Source organism: Sapajus apella, unplaced genomic scaffold (assembly GCF_009761245.1).
Source record: "Sapajus apella isolate SASKATOON/1434 unplaced genomic scaffold, GSC_monkey_1.0 scaffold60, whole genome shotgun sequence".
Taxonomy (NCBI): Eukaryota; Metazoa; Chordata; class Mammalia; order Primates; family Cebidae; genus Sapajus; species Sapajus apella.
The window spans coordinates 9,615,169-9,620,788 of NW_022437000.1; the positions used below are offsets into that span (position 1 = coordinate 9,615,169).

A 5,620-nucleotide genomic window follows, 5' to 3' on the forward strand; every position below is an offset into this window, starting at 1 on the left:
CAAGTCAATAGTCATGGTGCTTTCAAGGTCATTCATGGTCACGTGCAGACTGGTCAAAATTTGAGTCACCAGCTGAAGTTGAACCAGGCGACATTTTGCCTTCTTGTTTCAGCTCTCATTATGTAAACAAGTGTTCTTATTTTTGGTCCATTTAGGTGCACATTGTCCACTTTTGTGATTTCTGTTGGTGATCTTGCTATTTAAAAGGCTCCCAAGCTAGTGCAAAAGTGTTATCTAATGTGTCTAAGTGCAAGAAGGCTGTGACGTGTCTGAGACAGAAAATACACCTGTTGGAGAACCTTCATTCAGGCGCCAGTTATAATACCACTGGCTTTCAGTGTTGATGAATAACCATACGTATTAAACAAGGCCCCTTTAAACAGAAACACACATAAAACAAGTCTACATGTTGATCAGCTGACGAAAATGTTGTGACCAACGCCTTGAAGGAAATGAACTCTGGCTTTCCCCTAGGAGAAATGGTTCAGTATTTGCTGATTCTGGGTTTGTGTTGATTTTATAAAACATAACTACAGCTAATAACAAGAATAATTTATACAGTGAAACTTTTGATCCATTGTTTATATATTGTAAACTCCCTTTACTTTTATATATTTTAAAGGCTCTTTCTCCACAATATGACTACAACTGGCTTTTCAGTAAAGACAATACTATCCAAAGTATCACTTTTTCCTTTTACTTTTGTTGAACCATTGAGTTTAGGTACAGCAAAAGGGTGAGAATAATTTTATTTCATTTTACTTAACCTCCCTCATCAAATCAGTGAGATGCTTGGGATTGAGAATAAATATACATGCATACATAGTATTATTCACTTTTGTTTGTAAGCACAAGGAAATATAGTTTAAATTAAAGTCATATGTTCATTCATTCCAGTTAAGACTAAAACTGGAAAAACCATAAATGAATGAAAAGCAACTGAGCAAAAATGATTGTTTGTGGAGATTATTGTATCAGAGAGCTGAACTAGTAAACTGAGGCAGGGAAGTTTAGAAAGAAGTTATTGCAGAATGTTGATGATAAAGAGAGGATTAGGAAACTTAAGACCAAGTCTGTGTTTAATTACAGATTTCAAGTCCTTTAGATATTTTAGCTCAAACCCCCAATTCCTCTCAAGGCAAAGTATTGGCGTTTACTGTTCTTGATGGTTGATTTTAGCAATTCTTCAAAGAAAATGTGCGGGTTCCCAGCAAGTTGGAATTCATGTGTGTTCCACAATCCTTGTCATGTTTTCCCAATGATGACTCGAACCACATGCTTTTTAAATTCCATCTGGTTAGAGAAATTAACAGCAGAGACTTTCTCCATTATTTCAGTTCCCCAACTTGGGAAAAACAGAGCATTATTGTTCAGAAGAGTGAGTTTTCTAATTGACTTACCAAGGAGAATATTCATATTGTTTAACAAGTTCTCAAAATGCATGAGAAGCTTGAGATTTTTGAGATTCAGACTCAGCCAGCCGTTCTCATTTTTGTTCTTGTTTTTGTTGTCTTCTCCAAAATGTTCATAAAAACTTCCTGTCTAGAAGGCACGTTTGTGTGGGATTCCAGATTGCTTGGGTGGCTGTGGTAAGAACTGAATGTGAGCTTTAAAGTATGCCTATGCAATCAGAAGAATGCAGTCTTTGTTCAATGCTTCCCTCTGTAAAGCAAAACGTTCCCTGTCCCAGGAAAAGGAAGCCCTCGTTAGCTACATAATATCCTTTTTTCTGCCTCCAAAAGCTCATTACACCTGACTCTGCTCCTCACTCCCTGCAGGTCTTCCCCAACCCCTGGCCTAAGCAACCCCAATGCGAACTCCTGTAGGTTGGGGACAAGATACGTGGAGACAAACAGGGCAGTGCCTCAGTTGGCTGAAGGTTCCATTCACTGCTAAAAATTATAGGTCAGGTATGGTGGCTCACACCTATAATCTCAACACTTGGGGATGCCAAGGCTGGTTGATCACAAGGTCAAGAGATCAAGACCGCCCTGGCCAACATGGTGAAATCCTGTCCTACTAAAAATACAAAAATTAGTTGGGCATGGTGGCACATGCCTGTAGTCCCAGCTTCTCCAGAGGCTGAGGCAGGAGAATCACTTGCACCCAGGAGGCAAAGGTTGCAGTGAGCCGAGATCACACCACTGCACTCCAGCCTGGTGACACAGCAAGATTTAGTCATAAAAAATTAAAATAAATAAATAAATAAATAAACAAACAAATATTGTAGGTCATTGCCAGGGACTGCAGAGTAGAGCTGTGAAAAATGAACATCTTTTCGTGTCTCTGGGAAGAAAAGAAAAAGAGGGGAGTAGACGATTGTTAACAAAACATGACTAAAAGTGGAGAGCTGATGAATAAATCCATTAGAATGGAGAAAATACAAGAAGGGTAACAAGACAGAGAAGAACTGCAAGAGAGGTTGAAGCGTTGGCTGGAGAGCCAGACAGCCAGGCCCAACACTGTTCCATTTAAGCAAGTCATGTGGCCTCAGCATCCCTGCAGTGGAGGAAACCATGACAGTACCTGTCTCACTGGACAGCTGGGAGGACTGGGTAGATGATGCTGGAAGTACCTATCTCCAGAGTCCTGCTGCAGACCCTGGAATGCACCCATTTCTTATCTGGGCAGTAACTGAGAGGGACACCCCTCTCTGCTGGAGCGAACATGTGGGATGTCACATTCCAAAGGTATGTTAGAAACCCCCAGGCGATTTAAGGGAGCAGTGACTCATATACTGAAGGGAAACAAAACTGTGGCACTGGGAAGTGAGACGCAGAATGCATAGCCTAATAATGAGGCAAGACCTTAGACCACACGTATGTTATATAGTGCGAAGGCATAAACCTAGACCAATGGGTGGCAATTCCCGGCAGATAGACTCTAGCTAGAGAGAAAAAACAAAGTAAAAACAAGTAAGTACACCTACAGCAAGGATTTGGGGCTAAACTCAACTCTCTACATGTGGAAATGATCTGTTATCCGAGCTAGTGAATTCGTGATTCAGGGATTAAGATAAACAGTTTAAATAATTAGCAAGGAAGACGTAGCAGCAATCAAAGCCTTGGATATAGCTTGGAGTATTATTTCCTTGGAGCAAACATTGGCATAAAATAGACCTGAGACATTTTCCCTTTTGATGGAAGCTTGACCTGGGCCTCCGAGGTGCCTGCGGCCAATTGCAGGGTCTGGTCCATGTGAGGATTTGTGTTGTTAAAGCAAACTGAATATGGCCTGAGAAGGACTCTTACCTCTGTATTTGAGTCCTTGTGGATGAACCATTGCCTAGCTTAATAGGCAGACAAGATTGAAAACCTAACTTAATAGTACACACCTGTAACAACAGCTGAGTGTTGACCAATCCCAGTGGCCATACTTCAATCACTCATAGACAGCTGAGTGTTCAGTGTTCAAATAAGGCAGATGTCCATGCCAAGCTGGAGCCAAACTCACTGTTTCTGTACCTCACTGCCGATTCCTGTACATCACTTTACCTTTTTTGCTTATGAATTTGTTCTGACCACAAGGCACTCCTGGTGTCTCTCTGCTTCTGTTGTGATTCTGGAGGCTGCCTCATTCGTGAATCATGTCTTTGTTTTTTTTCCAATTAAACTCCATCTAATTTAACTTGTCTGAAGTTTTCTTTTTTCTTTTCTCTTTTCGTGTGTGTGTGTGTGTGTGTGTGTGTGTGTGGTTTTGTTTTTTTGTGTTTGTTTGTTTGTTTGTTTGTTTTGAGTTAGTTTCACTCTGTCGCTCAGGCTGGAGGGCAGTGGTGCGATCTTGACTCACTGCAACCTCCGCCTCCCAGGTTCAAGCAGCTCTCCTACCTCAGCCTCCCAAGTAGCTGGGACTACAGGTGTCCATGACCATGCCTGGCTAAATTTTTGTATTTTTAGTAGAAATGGGTTTTCACGATGTTGGTCAGGCTGGTGTCGAACTTCTGACCTCAGGTGATCCACCCGCTTCAGCCTCCCAAATTGCCGGGATTACAGGCATGAGCCACCATGCCCAGCCTTTGAAGTTTTCTAATAGTCTGCGATGCCTCTGCTGTGCTAACACCATGCACATCATCAAGGCAGGATGAAAAGACACCATGTCCCTCTCCTCACGAAGTAAACATTTATAAAGGTTCCTTTGTGGCCTCATAGTAAGTTTTAAAACTTCTGCGGGGAGTAGATCATCTAAATCAACAGCATTCCTTCAGTTCCTGGGGGTGTTTAATGACATAATACAGGAAGATCGGATTATCTTCCTGATGCGGACACCCACAAACCCAAGGCAGCCTGAACTATTCAGGACATAGGAGGTGGGGGCCACATGGTCTCATTGGGGTGAGCAATTGCTACGAGTTGGCCAAGTTCCCAGGAGGCTGGGAACCACACAGGGTATGATGGTGGTCAGCAACTCCTGCACTCTCTTCACTGCTCTGATTCCTGTAACTGCTGTCAGTGTGCAGATAGCAGGCACCACGTTGGTCAAGGACCAGAATGGGCTCTGCTGATATATGTGGCCTTCTGCTCTCCCTGGCTCAGCCTCCCTGGGCCACATCTCCTCAAAATGGTGCCTTGGTTTTTACTTGGAATCCTAAGGTATGTCACAGGGGATTTTATAGAAACCAAAGTTCTACTAATTTGTCCTTTTCTTTTTCCTGGCTCTAAGCATTGTCTCTGTTATAGATGATTTCTAAGAATGTGCCAGTGAGACTGAAAATGCACACACTATATGTTAAGGGAAATAACCCTGTTGTAAAATTGGAAGTTGTACGTACAGTGTAGGGACAATTGAGTGAAAAATAACTACTGCACACAGATTAGATAGCATAATACCAGACACGTAGGGTTTAATAAAGACCAACTCTTATGATCTTACCATTTTCTAGCTACAAACATTGTTCTGTATTTGAACATGCTGTCACTGCTATTCATTCTGGCTGAGACGCGGTTCACTTCCATCGCCTGCACTTACGATGATGCCAGTGCCTCACCCATAGAGTGTTACACTTTTCTCGCTGGCCCCACAAGGTGAGATGAGAGGCTCAGCCTGGGATAAACTGGGCGCATAGTGGAAAGCAGTGTGCATTAAAGGCCAGCAGTGGATGAACGCTTGTGTCTTACCTTCCCCATGGCATTGCAGTTTTAAGAGTAAGACATGCTGTAAGCGGCACTTCTTCAAATCATAAGGAGCAACGATGTTACAGAAAAATTCATCAGCTTGGTGGAAGGACAAGAGAGTTCATACTGTTACAGGAAACATATATTTTTTCTCGTCTGGAGCCTTAATAAATACAAATTTAAAAGACACAGTATCTGTTTGAAAATTAAATCGCTTTGGTGGAATACTACTCAGCAATGACAGGGAATGAATGATTGTTTGCCACTGAAACATAAATGCATCTTAAAATAATTATGTGAGGAAAAAGGAGCCAGGCAAAAGTGACCACGCATGACCTTATTCCGTTGATACATAATTCTAGAACATGCAAAGTAATCTGTAGTGACAGGAGGCTGAACAGTAGTTGCCTGGGGAGGGGCTTGAGCAGAGGCAGAGCAAGAGAGATTACAAAGGGGTGGGAGGAACAGCTGGCAGACTGGGTTATGCATTTCCTTAAGTGCAGAGGGGC

At 42.4% G+C, this 5,620-nt stretch overlaps 1 long non-coding RNA gene across 1 annotated transcript; it reads right to left on the reverse strand.

Annotated features, from left to right (window-relative positions):
• Nucleotides 1-870: 870 nt before the first annotated feature.
• Nucleotides 871-1,653, reverse strand: LOC116528802. The gene is made up of 2 exons (XR_004259207.1): nt 1,401-1,653; nt 871-1,293 (listed from the first exon to the last, which is right to left on the reverse strand). It is a non-coding gene; the product is annotated as an uncharacterized LOC116528802 (long non-coding RNA).
• Nucleotides 1,654-5,620: the final 3,967 nt, after the last annotated feature.